At 38.7% G+C, this 24,519-nt stretch overlaps 1 protein-coding gene and 1 long non-coding RNA gene across 5 annotated transcripts in view; both read left to right on the forward strand.

Moving 5' to 3' along the window:
* The window catches only part of GOLIM4 (golgi integral membrane protein 4), an 81,230-nt gene that overhangs the window by 4,595 nt on the left and 52,116 nt on the right, over positions 1 to 24,519 (forward strand). The window lies entirely within an intron of this gene.
* LOC123611283 lies at positions 94 to 7,025 on the forward strand. The gene is made up of 2 exons (XR_006718537.1): positions 94 to 1,034; positions 1,273 to 7,025. It is a non-coding gene; the product is annotated as an uncharacterized LOC123611283 (long non-coding RNA).

The raw sequence follows: 24,519 nt of genomic DNA on the forward strand, positions 1-24,519 counted from the left end.
CCCCGTTCATGTTCTGTCTCTCTCTGTCCCAAAAATAAATGTTAAAAAAAAAAAAAAAAAAAAAAATTAAAAAAAAAAAAAAAAAAGATGATCTGTTATTATCATCATGGTCCCTGTTTGAGGTAGGATATTTCATTTCTCCTCTCCAGGTTTGTCATGGGTAAAAGTGTTCAAATTGGCAAAATCTGTTTTTATAATTAACTACCTCCTTTTATTGTACCTGACTGGACATCAAAGGAAACCGGTAAAGGAACATAAATCCAAGTACTTTCCTCTGGAGAAGGAACCTTCACTGACAATTTAAACTTAAGAAATTAAAGTAGGGTTACTGATTAACTCCCTTCTGTGTCATATCAGATAAGAAGAAGGTGTAACTCCTAGTGGTAGGCAATAACCTTGTGCAATAGGATCTGGGATAGAGATAGAACTATTTAACTTTTTTTAAAAATAGGGGCAAATAGCCCTCATTCCCGAAACACTGTGTTACATTATTGCAGTGATGGCAGGAAATCATCAAGAAAAGGTTTATATAATGTTTCCTGTTCTCCTGTTCCAGATGAGTATATCACAACTATTTAAAGTAAAAATGTGGTGCTTCTAAGGCTCATATTTTTATTCAAGTTAGTTGTTTCTTGCATTGTGTTCTCTTAACACAGGATGGCTTGCCAGCCTGAGCGTGAACAGATCACATTGGAACTGGTAACTTCTTTGTTTTCAGCCTACCCTGAATCCGCTTAAAAAAGAATAAAAGTCTTCTTCAGCTCAGGCCCAGTATTTATTTATTATTTCATCTCCAGTGCCTGGTGCCTGGCACTCAGAAGATAGTAGGTCTACACCTTTGTGGTATTTCCTGTCTGCTTACAAGTGTGCTTATTATGTGGTGGGCAGTGAAGTCTGGTAGATACAGGTTGAGGAGTCACAGCACTTGGGTTTCAAGTCTTGCTATCTTTTTTTTTTTTTTTTAACCAACAATTATTGAGTGGTTCCCAGAACTCAATAATTTAGACCCACAAGTGTGGGTTGTGTGTAGTTAGGTATACTCATTTTTTTTTTTTAATTTTTTTTTTCAACGTTTATTTATTTTTGGGACAGAGAGAGACAGAGCATGACCAGGGGAGGGGCAGAGAGAGAGGGAGACACAGAATTGGAAACAGGCTCCAGGCTCTGAGCCATCAGCCCAGAGCCTGACGCGGGGCTCGAACTCACGGACCGCGAGATCGTGACCTGGCTGAAGTCGGACGCTTAACCGACTGCGCCACCCAGGCGCCCCAGGTATACTCATTTTTAAGTGCTAAGTTGGGTCTCATAAACATCAATGAGATGCTGTTTATTAAATGAACATTTTCATTAAAAAAAATAGAGCAGAATGAAATACTCTTTAAGGTCAGTAGTTTTTTATGTGTATGTAAAATCCTGCCTTAAAATGCATTCCCTGATGGGGCGCCTAGGTGACTCAGTCGGTTAAACATCCACCTCTTGATTTTGGCTCAGGTCCTGATCTCACAGTTCATGAGTTCGAGCTCAGTGTTGGGCTCTGTGCTGACATTGAGGCGCCTGCTTGGAATTTTCTCTCTCCCTCTCTTTCAGCCCTTCCCCTGCTCACTCTCAAAATAAATAAACATTAAAAAAAAATGCATTCCCTGAATAAAAGATGAAAGCTTTTAGATACTTTTTGAAAATCTATTTCAATTAAGCATTCTGTTATATATGTATATGATTTGCATAAGTTTGTATTGTATGAGTCTACACTTTGTGTCTGCCTTAGTCATCCCTGCAAATTGGAACATGTCCATATTGGTTGACTATATGAGACAATTTCTCATTATTTGTGAGCCTTTAGTTTAAGTCCCATATAGATTGGAAGTCTCCCCTGACTTCTTTATTCTCTCCTGTCATACCAAGGACGGTTACTTCTAGGGCTGGAACACAAGACAGGTTTCAGAGACCTAAGGAATCAGTGACTTGGAGTTGGGGAACCGACGTGCAGTGGGTTTGAGAGAAACTAGAAGAAGGCAGAGAGAAGAAAGGGGAGTGCTATCAGTTTATGACTTTTCAAAGTGTTGAGGAATGTTCTTGCTCGCATGTTTATGTCCTAAAAAGAAAGAAAGAGGGACTAGTGAAGGGCGATTGGTTTTGGCATCAGGTGCTATTTGAATACCACTCTGGTGTTCACAGGTAGAGACCTTGAACAAGCAAGTGACGCCTCTGGACTTCAGTTTCGTCATGTTTAATTGGGAATAACAATGTCTAACTTGCACTCTTGGTGTAGATTATAAATAATACATCTGAAATGACTAGCAGGGATCCTGGAGCACATTACTATTGCATTTATTAGGTGGCCGGGACTACTGTTGCTGGATTAGCATTGAGCTGCTTTTTATTTTGCTCACTGTTTACATCTAGCAGGTAATAGCGTTATTAGTTATGGCCTAAATGTGGCTTTTGTCAGAGCTATTTGCCCAACTTGGCTGAAACTTTTACTTGACTTAAGACAGTCTCACTCTGTATTTTCTACTGTACTTTTTTTTTTTTTTTTTGGCGAGGGGTGGGGAAGAAAAGACCTGAGTATGCTTTACATGGTAACAACTAAGAATTGTTGTTTTTCATTTTGACAAGTAAGTGTTTTTATTTTATCATTGAGGACAGAATGTTTTTTGCTACTTTTGCCAGTCAGTGCTTTGTGACTTTTGTAGCTTTGGAAGTCAAAGTTATATGTAATACAACTTTACTGGAAGAGAAAAGTGGCAAACTGTATCTTCCTTTTGAGCACTGTTATTTAAAGTGAATTTATTTTGGGGCACCTGGATAGCTCAGTCAGTTAAGTGTCATCTGATTCTTGGTTTTAGCTCAGGTTGTGATCTCACAATTTGTGAGTTTGAGCCCTGCATTGAGCTCTGTGCTGACAGCGTGGAGCCTGTCTGGGATTCTCCCTCTCTCCCTCTCTGTGCCCCTCTCCCGCTCGCTTGCTCTCTCTCTCTCTCTCTCAATAAATAAATAAATAAATAAATAAATAAATAAACAAACAAACTTAAAAAAAAACCTTTAAAAATAAAGTGAATTTATTTTGATAGAATTTTGAAAATTTATTTGAAGAAATTAAAATTTTTAAAAATACATAACATTTGTGGAATGTCTACCTGTTCAGGTGCTGTGCTAAGCACGTTACATGCATTTTCTTATTTAACAGTGACATGAGCACTTTAACGTAAGTGAGCAATCTGAGGCTCAAGGGGTTAGTTAACTTGCTAATGTCAAGATCAAATCTAATGAAACTGAGCTTTGAACCCTAACGCAACTTCCCAGCCGTGTTCTTTCCACAGTACTCCATTGCCCTCAAAATTATTTTAGTGTTTCTCATGACAATGTTAATGGTTTTGAGAAAGTAGGTTAGGTGGGTTGTCACATGAAGAGTCAAGATAAAATTTAGAATCAGAAATACCAGTGTGATTATTTGATGCAGCATTTCCAGAGTGTAGGACATTTGCTGCTGTTACAGAAAGGAGTTTTGGTTGATTTGGAGTTGATTTTAGGTAGTATCCAGATGCTGCATTAAATAATGTTGAATCATATAATAAAGACCTCAGATTCTTTTGAATTTGCTTTCAGTGTTTTCTTGACAAGTCAAGTAGAAACTCTCAGTTTCATGCTAGAATCTCTCTCATAGATATAGTTACCCATTTGTTTTTCTCAAAGAGAGCAGACTAGGACTACCAACAGTTTGATAGCTAGAATCTAATAATTGTTTTTTTCATATTATTATGTTTAAATTTTACAGTCACTGTCCATTAATGCCATGTAAATCATATTTTTCATTTACAAGGTAGTAGTGTATTTTTTTTTTTTTTAGTAAGTTTGTTTTAGGGGAAAATGTGAAATTTGTCAACCCAAAGTGCCTATACAGGTTTTGCATACATAAAGTAAGTCATGTTTGAGTACCTGAGTGTCTGTAGTTCAGGACTGCATTAACCGATTGACTCAGATACAGACATTGAATTTTACAGTTAAGAAAACAGTCTTGAAGCAGATGAATCATTTATCATGTATCTCAAGCTAAGCCCACGTGTCCTGTGTTCTGACTTCCAGTACCACATAGCATTCCCCTACCGTGCTCTCCTGTCACTGGAGACCAGCACACTCTTCTCAGTTCCAGCAGAAATGGGCGTTGCTATTTTTAAACAATGCTATGTATTTCTGAATGGCATATTTGTGTTCTTTGTTTTTATTGGCCAGTGGGTGCCTATCCAGAGGACATGCCAGTTATATTGGCTTTTGCTAATAAACCTCACTAATAGCCTGGAGGGATGTGGGCATGAAATAAATTGCTCTTTAAAATAGTATGACATTTTTAAAAATAATGCCTTAACTGTTTTTCATATATAAAATGTCACAATATGATAGACTGTGAATAGAAAAGTAAAAAACAGGCTGTCATTCTGAAGGATAAGGCATTATGGAACATTTGAATGACACTGTTTCTGTTGAGAGTGAGTTGAAGAAAAAATATATAATCATTTTAGGAGAGCTGAACATTTCATTTCCCATTTCACATGCCATTTAAATCCCTTCTTTAAGTGGAACTTTGTTATAAACAACAACAAAAATGTGTAAATCAAGATATTTAAGAGAGCTTTGACATTGTATGGTCTCAACACCAGCTATGATGCTATGAAATAAATATTCTAAACAGATTAAAATTGGATGGCTGTTGCTTCTGTATTTGGTTAGCATTTATTTAGTTTTACATCAGTGAGATTAAATCTATAATCTATTAATCTCTCAATCTATTAACACACATGAATTCTTAACAGGATTTTATATCCTTTTGAAAGGTTTGATGCTATAAAACATGTTAATTTGCACTGATGTCAGGCATCATTTTCATTAAAAGATGAAAAATAAATGGTCTTCACTATATAGGTGAGCATCAGCTCTAAATCCAGAAGTCATCTACGTTTGACCTGGGTGTGAGTGGGGCTCCTCAGGTATAGTTCCTCAAATATAGTTCCTCGTCATCTGTAGATCTGTGAAACTATGGAGTCAGGATATCTGACCTCAACACAACCAACATACAGCAATGATGCAGGCATAAGATACCTGCATGTTCTTGGTCAAAAAAGAATAAGATTTGTGGTAGGTAAGAGTCACTGGTCCATAGCAGTTCTGAAATCCTGCTAAGCAGAAGTTTCTTGATGAAGTTTCCAGAGTTGGGGATAATTCTCCATGGCTCTTCATTCTACTCCTTGGGCTATTGGCTCCCCTCTCTGAGTCGTCTTTCCCTTCTTATGAAAGGTGGCACGTGTTTTGCAGCTGAAGTTTTTGTTTTTAATGTGTATTTTTGAGAGAGACCACAAGTGGGGGAGTGGCTGAGAGAAAGGGGAACAGAGGATCCGAAGTGGGCTCTGAGCTGACAGCAGCGAGCCCGATGTGGGTGTTGAATTCACTAACAAGTGAGATCATGACCTGAGCCGAAATTGGACACTCAACCAGCTGAGCCACCCAGAAGCCTTGCAGTTGTTTTCTCAGCCTGCTTCCTGCCGGTAGGATTTGGGGGATTTATGGCGGTTTTTCATTTAGCACAGTCTGTTCCTTTCATTCTAAAATGGCAGAGTTCCTGCTGATAAAATCCTCTTAAAGCTTTTGTCAGTCCCCTTTGAAACTCGTTAGGGTTTACTCAGACAAAGATCATACCCCCGTATTTCTTAGAGATAAATCTTTCTCTACCTTGGGCTTCTGCTGAGACAAGGGATAGGCAGTGCCCTTTAACTTTCCAAAGGCCTACTGAAAGGATCGCGGAGTCACGGTCTTAAGCTTTTAAGAGACCCTGTGGTACAACTGAAAAGCTCATTAGGAGGCTACATTTCCAAGGTCTTAACAGGAATTTCTGAAGCCACACTCTCTGTCTCATCTTTATTTTATTTTTATTTTTTAAATGTTTATTTTTGAGAGAGAGTGTGAGTAGGGGAGGGGGAGAGAGAGAGGATCTGTCAGAGGCAGAGGATCCGAAGTAGGCTCTGCACTATCAGCACAAAGCTTGATGTGGGGTTTGAACTCACGAACTGCGAGATCATGACCTGAGCTGAAGTCAGATGCTTAACCAACTGAGCCACTCAGGTGCCTCTCTGTCTCATCTTTAGACCATTTTTTTTTCCTGGCAGTTCCTTGGAATTAATCTTTGTGTGGGAGCTGTTTCTTAGTATTGTTTGCTGTCCAGAGATGCTGAGAATTTTCAAAACCATCGAGTGGTTTGAAAACCATCAATTTTCAAAGCCTTCTTTTGGTTTAGTGGTCCTTCCCTCAATTTATCATCCCCCAGTTTACTCTAAGAAGAAACTAGGTAGCATCTCCAGCACTTTGCTGGGAAATCTCCACAGCTAAATTACCCAGTTCGTGCGGCACATTTTTTATTTCTCATACAACTGCAAGTGACCACATACGGGTCATGTAACTATATATAAGTGTGGGTATTGTTACACCTTCCACCACTACATAATTTACAATTTCCAAGAAAATTTTCTCATTTTTATTTACACCCTTCCTAGCAATCTCTTCAAAGTCCAAAATTCTGTGAATAGAATTTTTAAAGCACTTTACATGTTGACTCATGCTCTTAAGTCCCATCACACAGTTCTGAAGCTGTTCCCACCTTTCAGATTTTTGTTATTGCAGCACCCTACCTCCAAAATCCGTATCGGTTATCCTGTTGCATAGCAAATTATCCGCAAACTGAATTGGCTTAGAACAAAAAATGTTATCTCACAGTTACTATAGGAAAGGAATCTGGGCTTAGCTGGATGATTTTTTTAAAGATATCTCATGATGTTGCAGTAAAGCTGCTGACCAGGGTTGTAGTCATCTCAGAAATTAACTGGGGTTGAAGGATCTGCTTCAGAATTCACTAATGTGATCATTGGCAGGCCTCAGAAGATCCGCTTTTAATCTTGCTCATCTGGGCCTTTCCATAGGACTTTCTGCAGTTCCACTGTGGAACTTAAAAAAAAAAAAAAAATGAAAGCTGCTTCCCCCAGGGCAAGAGATCCAAGGGAGAACTAAAGAGTGTGCAAGAACCTAAGATGAAAGTGAAAATATTTTAATAACCTCAACCTTGAAAGCGATAACCCATCACTTCTGCCATGTTCTGTTCATTAGACTTGAATCACTAAGTTCAGTCCATGTGCAAGGGAAGGGGCTTATGAAGGCATGAATAACAGAAAGTGGGGGTCATTAGGGTCCCCTTAAGCAGCTGCCTACCAGGTGAGAATGTCATTGTTGTCATTGTTGGCAGTAAGTATCATTACCAATTCATCATAAACGAAAAGTCACTGAGCACTTGCTATGTAGCAGGCACTGCTCTGAATTACTTTCTTGGATTATCCGACATAATACTTTTGTAAAAATGCATTACTATGTATTTAAATGTGTTTTATTATTTAATTTGAAGTATATTAACAGGAAGTGGCATTTGAAATCATGGCACTGTGGAGAGAAACTCTCGTGTTTAAACCATTTGACCTGGAATTATTGAAATTAAAAGAGTTGCAGGTGACTCTCTGAAATGTAAACCCAGCTAGTAAGCTGCCGAGGGAAATCGCAGAGTGGAAGGCTCATGTCCTTGAGGAGTTTCAAAATCCATTGACAATATGTGTAATGTTTTCACTCCTACAATTGACTGTATTTCTTTGGCAGGTACGTAGGAAGGCAGTGCAGTGTGTTTGTTCATATATTTTTACTTCTGATTGTTCCTTCTGCTTTTATAGACTGCAGTCTTTGACGAAAACCTTGTTATTTGGTAATCAGAAGATAAATTTTTGAGGAGTGAGTTTTATGGTCTTAGAAAGATAAATACGTTTGATTTAAAGAAAGAACATTAACTGCATGATTAGTGATTTCAACTCGTTCGTTGGTCTCTACTTTGGAAGTCAAGTGTAAAGACTGAAATATAAGATTATTCTTCCGTAATATTAAAAAAATAACAATAGACTGTAGCATTTTATGAAAAAGTCATTAAATAATGTTTCCTGAACAGTCATTCCAAAATTCATAGTATGACCTCACCCTTCTTAACATATTTTAGCTATTAGAAATACAAGATAAATATTTCTAGTTTCCATTTGCCTTCCGTTATATTCTCTAAGAGATTGGATTAGGAAGTGAGTAGAGAATGTCTTGTCAAAATATGAAGCCATGTTCCATTCAAGAATCAAGGACAGTTCTTTCTTGCCAGTGAAAAGTTGCTGTTGAATTTCTGTGGAATCCATGACTCTTCCTGCCCCAATGCTATCAATGTGGGTACTAGATTGCTGCCGTGATATCCACTGTCAATTCTGGGTTGCCATGGACTTCTTTTCCTTTGTGATATTCACATGCATACTGTTAAGTCCTCATGATATGTGGTCTTTGTTCTATGTTCCAAAAACCAGAGTGTGAAAAATTCACTACATATTCTACGATGTAGTACTAACATGTGCAGTGTGGTTCTTAGGGTTGCATATTGTTTTGTTTGTTTTTTTTTTTCTCATAGATCTTTTGCTCCGTTGGTTGATTAACATCCATTTAGATTAAGCTAGAGGGTGCACTCTGCTGTGAGGCTGTCCAAGGAAGCAGTAGCTACTAACCTAGTTAGCTAGAATGATGCTTTTGTGTGTGCATGTCAGACTCCTTATTTAAACCCCAAGAAGTCTGCATCGAAGGATCCCATAGTAGCAATACTTGGAGTACAGGCTGAGCCTTTAAAGAAAGACTGTTTTGTTTTATTGTAGGCCTCCAGCTGTTTTCACAACTGCCTCTACCCAGCAACAACTCATTCCTAAGGCCATATTTTTGTGCCTCATCTGTGACCCTCTCTTTAAGGGTGGCATTTGCAATATGGGATCCATGGGGGTCCAGGAACTTTCTGAAAATATATGTCCATTCTGTATATGTGCCTTTTTCTAAGACAGAAGCCATAGCTTTTATCAGATCCTCAAAACATCAGTGACCTAAAAAAGGTTAAGAACCACTGCTTTAGGGCAAATTCCTTGTTCTGAGGTCCTTTCAAGTCCATCTTGGAATTTGAGCTCCCTTGGTCCTACCCGATGAATCCTCTAGAAAATGGCTGAATTTGTAATGGGGTGGTCAGTGCTCACTGCTATTTCCCTAAAGCCCTAACCCACTCCACCCCTCTCAAATTTGAGATTCCTTATTAGGGATTTAAATGGTATTTAATAAATTGCATTCCTAGAATTCACTAGTAATTACTTAGTAAATAATAAAAAATGCCTTGCAATTACATGAGAAATTTATACCTTCCAAATTACTTTATATTCATGATACCATTTGGTCCTGGAGGAACCCAATGATATAGAGAAAAGCAATATTCTATGTTATTACCATTTTAAATGTGAGGAAACAGAAGTCACACAGCATGACGATGACACGCTTGGGGTTAATGCTCAAATTGTTTGAATCCTAATTCAGGGCTCTTAGTTATCCTCGGTTTCCAAGGTTCCCTCACCCTGGAATTGAAATGAGATTCTAACAATATTCACAAAACAGTTTCTGACTTTACCTCTTTAGAGGGAACTCTATCCTTTTTAGATGCTGCCAAAAAGTTCAGAATATTCCCAGATGATGACTCACCTGGACATGAGAACTAGTCTCCTTGGAGTCGACCTACCACCGTAACGGAAGCAATGAGAGTTTGTCCAACTGATGCATGGCAAGCCAGTACAAACTGACACTGGGCTTTTGCAGTGAAGGAAGATAGGCTATTTACTGGTGTGGCATCACTCAGGAGAATGGGGAGCTAATGCCCAGACAGAAGCTTGGAACTCGCAGATTGCTTGTAAGTGAGGGTTTCTAAGGACAAAACTGGGGACAGATCTGAGGAGGTAGACACTGTTGATTGGAGGCCCGTGAGGTCATGTTAGCAGATGTTACTAAATAACTTGTGACGCCACTTCATCTGGCCCCCAGAGGTCTGTTCCATCTCCAGAGACTTGGAATCTGAGAAGTATTTTTGTTCTGTATGCAAGAGCTTTCATTAGTGCTGATTAACTACTTGTCCTACAGGTTCCTCTGAATGAAACGCAACCATTCCTATCCCTTGAGCCTAGGCTTATGTGTTCCTAGATCATCTGGTGCTGCCTGAGGGTGACATGACCTCTAGTGTTCATTGTTAATCTGAACTGACAGGATAAATTCCAGCTTCACCACTCCCCACCTCTCCCCATCTTCTTGTCCACAGAAGGTACTGATAGCTGCTCAAGCTGCTGCTTCCTGCTTCACCCCTGCCGCTTTCTCCATTGTCTTTGGCACGTTACCTTTTTTGTTTTTGGACCTTACATAACCGTGGAGGATCCAAGCAGGCTTCACAGAGACTGAGTCCCACCCAGGGCAATAAGAGTGATAGTCATTGTGATATACTGGTCTTCGTTACCCTTTCTATCTATCTCTGGCACATTGTCATTGATCCAAAATTAGGGTCTTAGGCTGACCCTTACCTTAGGATAATTCTTTTTTAGACTCTTCTGCATCCTGGGGTGTAGACTGAGCTTAAGCTCACACTGGGATTCTGCTTTCACCAGAGGCTGTCACCTCCTGATAGCATCTGTAGCTTCACCTTGACCTCACGGTGGGGGGAAGAGGGTTTGAATCTCACCACTCAAATGACTCTCCAGCTGTGCTTTTTAGCTTCCAGATGTAGAAGTCAAATCACTCCTAAATAAATCATAGATCGGTAGAGCAAGAAAGAATGTTTATAGAACCCAGGTTGCAAAGAGTAGCATGTGGCCGCGTTTTGGTTTGGTCCACACAGTGCTCTGAAAAATTTCACAGTAGTTGTCTACCATGGAAAAAGAAAGATGTTTTTTTGCAAATATCCAGGTTTCTGACTTTGTTTAAGAAGTCCAAAGATCCCTTCACACAGGTCTGCATTCCTGCATGGTGAATGGCCCACATTTTGATTGGGGCATGTGGGCTTCAGCTGGCAAAAATTCCACTGGGAATTCTGTATCTCAAATAATAACTTGTTTAGTTTATCAGCAAAGAAAGTGAGCCTCCGAGACATGGAACGACCTGACAATGGCGCTGTCCAATATGGTAGCCACCGGTTGGTCGTGTGTGGCAGAAGCATTAGAATGCAGCTGCTGTGACTGAGGAAATGAATTTTAAACTTTAATTTAAATTTTAGAAGTTAAGACCAAAGCACGGTGAAATATTTTTCTATAGAACGTGACTTCATTGTTTTGGTGGCACTACATTTCAACGAAGCGCTGTGTACATTAGGTATTATTGGTGTATTTCAGTGCACATATACTTCTTTTTAAAATGTGGCTACTAGAAATTCAAAAATTACAGATGTGATTCACAGTGTGTTTCTGTTGGACAGTGCTGATCTGACAGAGCTCACACAGCTTACTGGTGGGCAGGTCTGGAATTTGTCAGCAGATATCAATGGTTCTAACCATATTTTTTCTCCATTACTAAAGTAGTGTCCAATTTTTCTTCTAATTCTCAAAACTTTTTCTATAATAACATACAATCTCACAAACTCCTATGGGAATTTTCCTAATTTGTACATGGTACACGATACAGAAGTGATTTTATGTAAAAGAAACTTAGCTGTGTATATTATCAACAATTTTATAATAAAGGTAACTTTAAAGATAACAAAATTAATATTCATGATATATAAAGACTTAAAAATTTTTTTTCTCAGTGACACTGACCACTTAATATTCTCTGAATTATTTGTGTAAGAAAATAATTTTTAATACACTGAAAACAACATTGTATTTCATTTAGGCACAGATGTATATTAAAATGTAGTCTAAAATCAGTTACGTATTATAACTCTAAAGTTAGAATTACTTTTAGACTTATTGTATCGAGTTCTTATATTTGACATAGAAAGAAAGACTTTGTAGATAAAATGTTAGCAAATAGCTCAGTGGAATCTAACGCGTCTTTATTTGACATTTTAGTTGTTGAACTGTGAATTGTAACTTACATACATACATAAAAGTTCACAAATTGTAAGTCTCCAGCTTCATGAACTTTCACAAACATGTTTGTGTAGCCAGCAACCGAATCAAAACACATAACAATACCAGCAGCCCAAAGTTGCCCGGAGCCCCTTCAAGTCACTGACTGCCCCTGATCCCCTATGGATAAAAACTGGATTAACTTGCTCTTTATTATTGTATATATAAGGGAAATCAAACAATATATACTCATATATACTCGTGTCCGGCTTATTTTGTTTTTAATATTGTTTTGAGATTCCTCCACGCTGTTACATGTAGTTACAGATTATTCATTTCTGTTAGTATGCCATTCAAATTTATTTATTCTTCTGTTGATGGACATGTGGGTAATATCAATTGTTGCTGCTATGAATGTTCTGGTTCTTTTACCGTTTTTAGGGCTAGCAGCTCCTTGATGTGCTCAATGACTGTTTTGAGTAAGATAATCCCAATTAAGGACTATTTTGAATGCATTTGCAACATCATTATTATTGCCCCTCTACTAATGCTAATTTAATATTCCTATGCATTCTGTCTACAAGCACTGGTTTATTATCAGTAAAAATTTTAAAATAGAACCCAAAGTAAAAAGAACTATATCTTAAAGTTCAGGACACAAGCATTGGTATCATTGTTCAGCCAAGTATAAGCTGCCCATGGGACTGCCTGGATAGGAACTGGCTTATTTGTTCCCATGTTAACCACCATTCATGCTCATTTGATCCATTCTTTTTCCATTTTTTAAGTAATTTATTTTAATTTTTTTTTTCAACGTTTATTTTTGGGACAGAGAGAGACAGAGCATGAACGGGGGAGGGGCAGAGAGAGAGGGAGACACAGAATCGGAAACAGGCTCCAGGCTCTGAACCATCAGCCCAGAGCCCGACGCGGGGCTCGAACTCACAGACTGCGAGATCGTGACCTGGCTGAAGTCGGATGCTTAACGACTGCGCCACCCAGGCGCCCCTTAAGTAATTTATTTTAAAGCAGAAACTACAACAGGCTCAATTACTGCCTTTCACTAAATTAATTTCCTGAAACATATTGGCAATCCTGCTAGTTTGGAAACACCGCCTTGCTCTGGAAAGGTATAAAGTACAACAGCACTTTGGGGAAGTGTTACGGAGTTAACTCAGATAAGTGGTGGGTAGTTGAACTAGTCTTTTTTTTTTTTTTTTTAATTTTTTTTTTCAACGTTTATTCGTTTTTTGGGACAGAGAGACAGAGCATGAACTGGGGAGGGGCAGAGAGAGAGGGAGACACAGAATCGGAAGCAGGCTCCAGGCTCTGAGCCATCAGCCCAGAGCCTGACGCGGGGCTCGAACTCCCGGACCGCGAGATCGTGACCTGGCTGAAGTCGGACGCTTAACCGACTGCGCCACCCAGGCGCCCCCTAGTTGAACTAGTCTTAAGATTCCTTCTGAGCTAAAATTTTGTGATTTTTAAATTCTGAGATGCTAGCTTAAGTGAACAGTAATGAAAATAAGAATCATCTGTAGCAATTCCTACTTATCAACTTATTAATACACTTTTCACAGTACAGCTTTGCTTTAATATATATAAGCGGCAGAAAAGACAATGACATTCATGAAATTGATCCATGAAAATCTCATCAGTATTACTTTTATGACTTGTGATAACTGAACTTGTGTTAGGTTGTACTTTATCTTCATTGAGATTATGACAGAAAAAATTAACTAATAAAATATCTGTAAACATGGGGTACCTGGGTGGCTTGGGCGGTTAAGGTCGGACTCTTGACTTCAGCTCAGGTCATGAGCTCTCAAATCGTGAGTTCAAGCCTTGCATTGGACTCTGCGCTGACAGCTTGGGATTCTGTCTCCTTCTCTCTCTCTGCCCCTCCCCCGCTTGCTCTCTGTCTCTCCCAAATAAAAATAAAATCCATAAACAAAATCTACCCCACTTTTTAAAGCAACAGATTTTTGAATCAGGAACATGAAAAAATATCCTCCTAACCCAAGACATTAACAGGTGATTCCCATCTACTTTCAGACTGACCCTGAAAATACTAGTACTCAAAAGTAATAAAATTGCATGTATTAAAACGTTTTTCGGCACAGAGCCCAACATGGGGCTCGAACTCACAAACTGCAAGTTCATGACCTGAGCTGAAGTTGGATGCCTAACCAACTGCGCCACCCAGGCGCCCTTAAAACCTCTTTCAAGATTGTTGCTAATTCATACTGGCTTCTCCTCTAAACACTGGTTAGTTCACATCTGCGAGTTTTTGATGGGAAGCTATTCGGAAACTTCTCAACAAAGCAAAACAAAACAGAGAAAAAGATTCTAGAGTATATCAGACATTCAGGTGCTTTATGTTTGGTTCACTTGGAGGACTGGTAAATTATAGAAGCATCTGAGGTTACAAAATTATAACTTGGATTTCTTAAAATATAGTTTATTCAGTATATTATAGTTTATTGTAGAAATTACACTTCAGTTACAGAGCAAATGTCTGTTTATGACAACCTTTTTTCTTAAAAAAAATCCTGTATTAAAATGATCTGATTTTTTTTTTTTCCAAAATGGAAGATAGCCATAGCAAATGACGAGTAGTTTAGGGTAAGTAAATCAAGAAGGTGTGGTTTGATGCAGCTAATGTTACATGAGTAGCCATCTAAAGATACAGAGAGTCAATATACTACTTTTTGTTTTGTATCAATTTCAAAATCTCAGTGGCTTACAACAAACATAGTCACGTTCAAGTTCTGCAGTTTGGCTGTGGTTCTGTCATTGCAGACTGGGCTTGGCTGGGCCTGACTTGCCTGAGCCTAGATCTGGGCAACAGGTTTTTGGTGAGTTTCAAGGAGACTCTGAATGCCTCCTTTCCACAACCTGCTGCTAAAAGGATTGCATCTACCTGGAGGTTTCCCTCTCAGTGGATTTACAAGATCACAAGAAGGTAGGTGTTAACATACAGTGCTTCTTAGAGCCTGGGCTTGGAGCTGCCAAGCTGTCATTTTTGTCCACTTCTCATTGGCCAAACAAGTCACATGACTAGTCCCAACTTTAGTAGGTTAGAGTGCAGAAGAATACTCTGCCCTCAGCAGTAAGCAGTACATGCATGGCAAAGTGTGGATATAGTGGGGGAGTAAGGGGTGAGGGATTTAGAATAATGACTCCATCTACCCCATCAGTCAATTTCAAAATTGGTACAATGTGAGATAAAGGAAGAAAGCTGCTTTTGTTTGAAGAATCATTTTGCAGTGATTTGATGTAGACGTTTTAAAAGATTAACATGAAATCACATAATTTTAGTGATATTTTTGTATTTCCTGGAAAAGGGTTTAAGTTTATAACAAATGAGCACTTAGCATAAATCCTAAACAAAATGCAGTAGGTAAATATGTTCTCTTATGCAGCAAACTTTTCCTGAAGCACCTACTGTCCACAGGCTTTCTTGAGGGATATAAATTTGATTATACAGGAGCCGCCTGCCATCAAGAGACAGAATGTAAATGAACTATCCAGTAAAGTTAAAGCCTTTTCTATTGGATTTTTATGATTCTGCTATTTCACTGACATAGAGTAAGTAGAACTTCTCTACGAAAGCATTTCAACATTTAATACAAGGATGTTAGCAGCAAAAAGCAGATATGATAAAACAGAATTACTTTTATATACTAATTTATGTGGGTTAAAAACAATTTAGAACATGGACTCATTAATAGGATTGGGCATTTTAATTTTTTTTGTACACATCTCATGAACATATGTAATACTTACTAGAAAATTTTATTGCATATTCACTGAGATTCTTTGGTAAAAAAATTAAGTGAAAAAGTTATGCAATTAGTATTTATTTAAAGAGAGAGAGAAAGAGAGACTATGAGCGAGGGGAGGGACAGAGAGAAAGAGAGAATTCTAAGCAGGCTCCACACTGTCAGTGCAGAGTCTGACATGGGGCTGGAACCCACGACCCATGAGATCATGACCTGAGCTGAAATTAAGAGTCAGACACTTAACCAGCTGAGCCACCCAGGTACCCCCAATTTGTTTAGATTTTTACTTTCTACAGCTTGATTTTTCATGTCTCAGCTTAAGAATATCAGAATTCTGTACTAAAAAAAGAGGAAGCTGAAGGCTGATCCCTAGGTACACAAATATGGCTTTGATTTTGAAATGGATATTTCCTATGAGTCGTCCTGACATGCTTCTTGTGCACATAATGGAAGAAGTGGTAAGAGGAGGCAGGTTTTTTTTTTTTTTTTTTCCCTGACAAGTTCATTTATGTACTTTTTGTGAACAGTGCCTGCTCAGAAAATTTCAGAGTAGGAACATGTAGATTCTTGTTAAGCCCTAGGTAGTGAACCGCTAAAGCTCTATGAAACCAGAGAATACTCTGCAGGTTACTAGTGTGAGTATTCTCTAACTTAAAAAAATGCTTCTCATTGATTAACTTTGTACCTTTGCAAATACGTTGATGTGGAAGGAAAATCTGGCTTTATTTTCCGTCTTCCTCATCTCTGTTTTGTTACTTAGGTTTTTTTTTCTTTTTCTTTTTCTTTTTAAACTCACTAGTTGATTGCTTAAACAACTTTTTTTTTTTTTTTTAACAGTCTGTTTGGCATCTATCAGAATAGACACTGAAAAGAACATTTCTATTGACTGCTTAGTTATTTTTACAAAGGGAAAAGTCTTTCTTTCCATTCCTCATTGAATTTTAACCAAAAGAGGTTATGGTTTTTAACTACCACATCTAAAATCATTTCTTGAATTTTGAGTTCTGTTTCAGTAGGTCATATCTACTTTCCCCTCTTTCTAGGGCTGTTATGGTTTTATCTGGGTCACTCAAAAATCAGATCCTATTGGCATGGTGTAATCTACATGGATGTTTTTCATATAGTTGTGTTGACTCTAAATATGTATCCTGAATTTTACCAGTCTAGAATATTTCTGACATCCTAGTCTGACCATCATCTCTTGACTTGACTTATTGCAGTAGGCTTCTACCTGGTTTTCTTACCTCCCACATAGGAGTCCATTTAGTTTACAAAGGTTATTATTTGTAAAATATAAATTAGGTAATATTATTTTCCATTTCTCTTTGGAGAAGAATCCACCTTGTCTCTTAACCACTTTATTGCACTTCACCAACAAGATTTCAGCCACACAGGTCTTTTAGCTATTTCAAGTGACCCTGCAAGCTCACACTCTTCTTAAGAGTCTTTCTACTTGCCATTTTCTCTGTCTGCAATATTCTTCCCTGAGATCTGTTCTTCACCAGTTCCTCTTCAGACTTCAACTCCTAGAGAGGTAGCTGTGTTAGTTATCTGTTGCTACATGACTAATTACCCGCACGCTTAGCAGCTTCAAGCAACAAACATGTCATCGTTAACTATGTGACACAGTTCCCTGAGGTCATGAATCTGGGAGCAGCTTAGCTGGATGGCTCTGGCTCAGGGTCTCTTTGGAGCCTGTAAGCAAGCTGTGGACTGGGCTGCAGTCACCTAAGACTCTGCCAGGGGAGGATCTACTTCCCAGCTCATTTGCATGGTGGTTCTTCACTGTGGAACACCCCTCCCTCCATCAGTTAGCCTGAGTGACCTCATGACCTGGCGGCTGGCGTCTCTCAGAGTGAGGGATCTGGGAGAGGAAGCACCCAACATGGAAGCGACAGCCTCTCATAACCTGATCTTGGAAGTGAGATAACGTAGCTCGTGCTGGATGCTGTTAGTCACACAGACCAGCTGACTCCAGTGGCAGAGGGAAGTGCACAAGGGTTTGAGTACCAGGAGGTGGGGATCACAGGGAACCATCTGGGAGGCTGGCAACCTCTGCAGCCCTGCCACCCATTGACATTTCACTGGTTACTTTCGCGAAGTCCGTACCTTTCATTTTTTTTTTTTTTTAACCTCTGAACAATCTATAGAAGTTGCAAGTATATCTCTTCCTTGATAGGAAGTAATATTCCATATAATCAGAAAAATAGTAATGGTTCTTCTACCCAAGTACTCTGTCTCATTATCCTCCTATATTTTCTTACTTGTACAGATAACTGTCTGAAATGTCGTATCTCCATGTTGTCTGTCTACCTCTAGAAGATTACTGGATCTTGAGTTCAGAAAACTGGTTTCACATCCACTGTTGTAATCCTTGAGCTTAGAACAATGTCTACAATGTACTAGTTATTTGATAAATGAAAAATGTTTGCCTTTTCAAGCCCCAGAACTTTTATTCTAACTATTGTATATGGGAATGTTTCTACATGCATCCCTGTATTCTAACATTGAGTATATTGAGCATAAATTTCATTAGTTTAAGTAATATTTGCTGAGTTTACCTCATGTAGAAGGCACTGTGCTAAATACTGTGAGGTTGCAAACACAAATACGACCTGGTCCATGCCCCCACAAGAGTTTCTCTGGTAAGGAAGGGCAGAGTGTGGTGTGGGTCATTTGAGAACAAGTAAACTAGAGGAGAGGGGAAAACTCCAGATCCAGGGGAACAATGGAAATTGGAGAAAACTACACAGTGGAATGCCCACCAGATGTCTCAGGGTCACTGCAGCTATTTTGTGCTGTAATACTGTGTTCTTTTTAGCATGCTCAGAATGTATGAAGGGAAGAGGGGTGCCTGGGTGGCTCAGTCAGTTGAGTGTCGGACTCTTGATTTTGGCTCAGGTCTTGAGCCCAGGGTCCTGGGATTGAGCCCCGAGTCAGGCTCTACACTGAGCATGGGCCCTGCTTAAGATTCTCTCTCTCCCTCTCCCTCCCTCTTTCCCTCTGTCTCCCTCCTTCTGCCCCTCTCCCCCACTCATGCTCCATCTGTCTCTTAAAAAAAAAATCACCTTGCTGAAATGACTAAAAATATATGGAATTGTGTTTCATTACGTGTGACCATATGTAGATGTGGAACAGTTTGCCGGTACATTAAATAGCTGTAGGTCAGTGTATCTTTGGAATTCGTTCTCTGAGTAGTGATTATGTTTTATAGTGTCTTTCTCTGCTGTTAGCTCATTCCTGTAGTCCTTCTCTCTCCCACTTTTTATTAAAGTTGTTTCATGTAATTTCTGTGGACTTGAAAAGCCAGCAACCAAACTTGATAGAATTATGTGTAGTAAGAATAAATAAGGCTCCTACAGTTTTCTTTTCCGGTAATTGAGTTTTCAGGGAGGTTTTACTTATGGTTCAACCGTTTGTGGCTCATTTTTACATCTTTCTGGTACTCAGCTATTTGAGTACAACTTCTCTTGATAGACAGGATGTTATTTTACCTGTTTGTGTTTATTCAATAGGTTTTCTATTGGGCTTTGTGTCTAATGCAGTGTATCAGAGTTGTCAGACTGACTCGTGTTTGCCAAATTTTAGCTTTATATGCTTAAGTAAGTGGTGGATCTGAGTCTCATAAACGGAAAAGAAAAGAAAAAAAGAAGTCGTGTGTTCCTCACAGCGCGAGTGTGAAGAGTAAATGGCTATGACAAGGGCCGAGAATGTTACCTGGCAGTCTGTTTCCTGCTCTCCTCCTTTGCTAGTTATTCCCCACCAGGTAGAATAGGCTTCACAGCCACCGTGCATGTCACTCTGACAGGGATGACCAGTCCTGCGGGCAGCTTTATTTCCTAAGATGGGCAGTGTAACTCGGGGAGTGATCCAAGGTCATGTTTCCCTCCAGAGTGGTTCCAGTGACTTGGCCCCATAGAAAATCCGGTTCGAGACTGGCCATACGAGTAAACATGCTTTTTAAGTCTCCATCGGAGGTTTGATACCCACACACAGGTTTAACTGCTGTGTGGTATTCTCACTCCCTACCTGGGATTTCACAACAGTGGAATTCAGAGGCATGTCAGCGTTTGAGAAGTATAAGACAGTGGTGGGTTTTATGGGAGGATGAATCACTCACTGTGATACTTAAAGTTAACAAAACTTTCAGAGCAAGGAATTTTTTAATTAAAGAAAGTTCTACAACATCCGTGTAATTACTCACATTTTTCTACTCCCTCACATGTTTTCTCAGCTTACCCACCCTTGTGACTCATTCAGTAGCAAAATCAGTGAAATCAGCATTCTCTTCTAGTCATCAAGCAAAAGTGGGTCATCTCCCTGGCCTGCTGGATTGTTTGGTATGCCCTAGAGAATCTCATTTCAGTAGGGCTTCTTCTTGCCTCCATGTTCCCTTGCTTTCCCCCTTGGACAGGCTTCCACTGACCACCCGGAACTTCTCACCACATCCAGCCCCCTCACTCCAGGTTGTTCTTGCCTGAATGCTGCATTTTCTTGTATTCATTTACCTCTGTGCCCTGAGAAAACTACTAAGATTCAGCCTTTTTCTTGTTTTAAATTCAGCTGCAAATCATTGTGTGCCTATTATGTGCCACCCACTGAATTAGACCCCGATACTCACCTTATGGATCAGAAGAATGAGGTTCAGAAAGGTTACATGTCCAGAATGACAAAGGTAATAAATGGTAGAAGGAATTTGAATGCAAATCTGCCAACTCCAAATTCAGTTTTACTTCTCATTTGGCACTCCCCTTTCCTCAAGGCCAAGATGTGGGGAAACACTGATGATGTGAGCTGGAAGGCTTCATTAGGTCATGCTTGAGTTCGTGCCACTGACCGTCACCTCTTTTCCAGCTTGGGTGGCTGCTGTAAGCAGGTATGTGGCAGATGTGCAGGGGCTGCGTGTGTAGAATGGAGAGAAAGATCACTTCGCCATTGATTTAAAAGAAGAAAAATTGGTCTTAAAAGTAGATTTAGCAATTCAGAATAGAAAACCTCCATTCATTAAGAAGAGTAAACTGGGGCGCCTGGGTGGCTCAGTCGGTTAAGTGTCTGACTTCTGCTCAGGTTATGATCTCACCGTTCCTGAGTTCAAGCCCTGCATTGGGCTCTGTGCTGACAGTTCGGAGCCTGGAGCCTACTTCAAATTCTGTGCCTCCCTCTCTCTCTGCCCCTCCCCTGCTCACGCTCGGTCTCAGTCTTTGTCTCAAGAATAAATAAACATTGGGGCGCCTGGGTGGCGCAGTCGGTTAAGCGTCCGACTTCAGCCAGGTCACGATCTCGCGGTCCGCGAGTTCGAGCCCCGCGTCGGGCTCTGGGCTGATGGCTCAGAGCCTGGAGCCTGTTTCCGATTCTGTGTCTCCCTCTCTCTCTGCCCCTCCCCCGTTCATGCTCTGTCTCTCTCTGTCCCAAAAATAAATAAACGTTGAAAAAAAAAATTAAAAAAAAAAAAAAAAAGAATAAACATTAAAAAAAAAAAAAGTAAACTTACTAAATGTGAACAAGTTGGAGGAACTTCTCTGACTTCACTTTATTCAGAATGTGGATTTAATCTTTAATTGGAAGAGTGTTACCTGTTACATTGAGTAAGTGTTTCAAGCCTTATGTATCTGTTTAGACTGGTCACAGAAATTTTTTCTTTCTCCTTTTTGACTTCTTAAAAAAACATTAATGAAAATGAAGGTGGTTTCTGTGAGTTGAAGAATAGGTAGTTATTGAGTAATTGCATTATTGGAGGGCAGTATTAAAGATATTTCATTCTGGGTTTTGTAATGTGATTTTAGAGTTTACCTTAGAATCTGTATTTGATGATAGAAAAGATTACGTCGGAGACTTTAATGAAGCCGCATTGTGAACACCCAACTCAGGAAGATGAGGAAAGTATGCATTTTCCCCAAATTTGGAATGGATGTAGACCTGGGTTCAAATTTGGTCTCTGTAATTAAATACTTGGATGACCTTCGGCAAGTTACCTAGCCACTTAGCCTGTTTCATTGGGTATTCAAATAAGGACTACACTTAACTTTCTTTCTGGAGTTCGGAGTCTGATGAAAGCATCTATTTTGTGCCTGGTAAACGGTAGACATATTGCAAAGTCGACCATTTTAATTACTTGATGACAATTACAATTTCTAGAAAAACAAAGTATTTCCCTCACTTGTGGTGGTTAGTAACTTCATCTTTCTGTGCAAAGTCTTTAGAGTTCAAAATTAGCTACATTATATCAAAGGTTTTATGTAACACTAACTTAGAAAGTGAGAATAGAGATGGCCTAAAGCTCTAATGACACCCTTTTAAGATTCCCATTAAGGAAAGTAAGTTTAACATATTATAAGACATGATGTTTTTAACAGGCATTTCTATTTTTCTCAGGAAGTATATTTTGGAATGATCTTTGAAAGGCTGCCGTTTCAATCCCTAATTCATTTTACTCAGAGACTTTGAACATCAAAGCAGCAAAACTCAATTAAATGAAGCAGTCAGGAAATAGAATATTCTGGTGAATTTAGTTGTCCGTGTTAAACAGAAAACTTATTACCTTCTCCGCCCATATGGTTTCTGATCTCTGTATTTAAATCATTCTATTGAATTTGAGTTTATATTGAAAGTTCTGTGCCAAGTTTTTGTTGTTGTTGTATTTTGTTTTATCTGGAAAAAGGAAGGGAGATCAATTAAAATCCTTTTGGTTTCAAGTTATATAACTGAAAAGCATTCTAAACTATACTGATTGCTTTACTTCATTGGTAAATACCAATTTTCTTCAAGTGCTGGAAATGTAGATTAGATAGGATGAAAAGTCAACTTAAATGGGCATAGCAATGAGCTGACTTATCAATGGTTTTGATCTTTCCCTTCTAGAACTTGAATGAAAAAAATTCTATTCTCAGTTATGTTTAAATGAGCATCAGCATAATCAACTGATAGGATAGAGGCTTGAAAGAGTAGTTTACGTTTGGGTAGAAATTTGGAAAGTGTAGAAAATTTTTAAGAAGCAAAGGGAGAAGTCATTCATAACATCAACAATGAGAGCAATCTTGTAAAACTTTAGTGTTTAGTCTTTATTTCCAGAATCAAAGGCAAATGGATGTGCAATTCTTTTTTTTAACCTGTTTATGTTTTTTTTAACCTGCTTAAGTGGTTTTTCCTTTTTTTGTATTTCTATTTCCATTTTAAGTTTTATAGAAATTATAAGAAAATTGACTGAACAGAGTAGAAATAATAAAGCTTTTCTTTATGCTTAAAAAAAACTGTCCTTAGTTACCATTTTTATATTTTAATGGGTATACAGAAAAAGATTATTATTAAAAGTTTTTGCTCTACAAGAAGTCCATATGTAATTAGTAAATCACATGCCCTTTTCAGAATTTAGGAGAGGAAAAAGCTCTAAAAAATAAGACCATTCAGAAGCCAAATTTTAAGAGATTTTATTTTCTGCCTTATTTTTTTATGTAGAGTGTTGAATGAACAGTTTCATCACAGTAATTTTTGTTGATTTACTTTCAAGTTTTTTTTTAATTTTTTTTTATTAAAAATTTTTTTTAACGTTTTTATTTATTTTTGACAGAGAGAAAGAGAGACAGAGCATGAGCGGGGGAGGAACAGAAAGAGAGGGAGACACAGAATCCAAAGCAGGCTCCAGGCTCTGAGCTGTCAGCACAGAGCCCGATGCGGGGCTCGAACTCACGAATTGTGAGATCATGTCCTGAGTCGAAGTTGGACACTTAACTGACTGAGCCACCCAGGAGCCCCAACAAGTTTTTTTTAATGACAGTAGGAAATGTAAGCCTAACAGAAAAATGCATGCAGGAATTATCAGTATTTATCTTAAGATAGATTCATTCTTTTTTTTTTTTTTAACATTTATTTATTTTTGAGAGAGAAAGACAGAGCATGAGCAGGAGAGGGGCAGAGAGAAAGGGAGACAGAAGCCAAAGCAGGCTCTAGGCTCCGAGCTGTTAGCACAGAGCCTGATGCGGAGCTTGAACTCACAAACTGTAAGATCATGACCCGAGCTGAAGTTGGACGCTTAACCAACTGAACCACCTAGGCGCCCCAAGATAGATTCATTCTTGATCACTGACTTTGTAAGGCAAATTTTGTGAAAGTTGTTTTAATTCCATAATGCAGTTTTATCAGGTATATATTTTCATCATATTGTATAAACTCATTTAAATTTAGAAGGCACCCCATAAAATTATTTTTATATATTCCTGGTGAGACAGCAGGCCAGAAGATATTAATATGCTCTGTTAGATTTCATTCATGTTCTTTTCAGATTCATGAAACTCCTGAAGACAAGATGATGGAAATATTTTCTGTACCTCAGATAAATATCATGTATATTTCCATATTAATAATGTAGAATTGTCCTTTCTGCGTTAAAGGGATTTTTTTTAATGAGTCCTGGCCTTTTTGTTATTTCTCAAATGGCTATGTTGTGCTCTTTGAGGCATTTAGTATAGGGATGATTTACTGAGTTCTGTCAGTATGTTGGCAACATGTTAAAGATCAGAGGTTGTTTTGATTTGGTTTTGGTTTTGCTGTGTCACGTGTGTGTGTGTGTGTGTGTGTATGTGTGTGTGTGTGTGTGTGTGGTAGCCTTGGAAGAAAAGCTAATAAGCATTTAGTTCAATGTTTTTTGTTTGCCTACATATACTGCTAATTCTATATTTATTTAGGTAAGAACTCAATGTGTATTCCTAGGTTTATTGCTTTGGATCAAGAGCTAGAATTCTTAATAAATTTGCAGTGCTAAAGGGATAGGCTACTTGTAA

The sequence above is a fragment of the Leopardus geoffroyi genome, chromosome C2 (genome assembly GCF_018350155.1).
Source record: "Leopardus geoffroyi isolate Oge1 chromosome C2, O.geoffroyi_Oge1_pat1.0, whole genome shotgun sequence".
Taxonomy (NCBI): Eukaryota; Metazoa; Chordata; class Mammalia; order Carnivora; family Felidae; genus Leopardus; species Leopardus geoffroyi.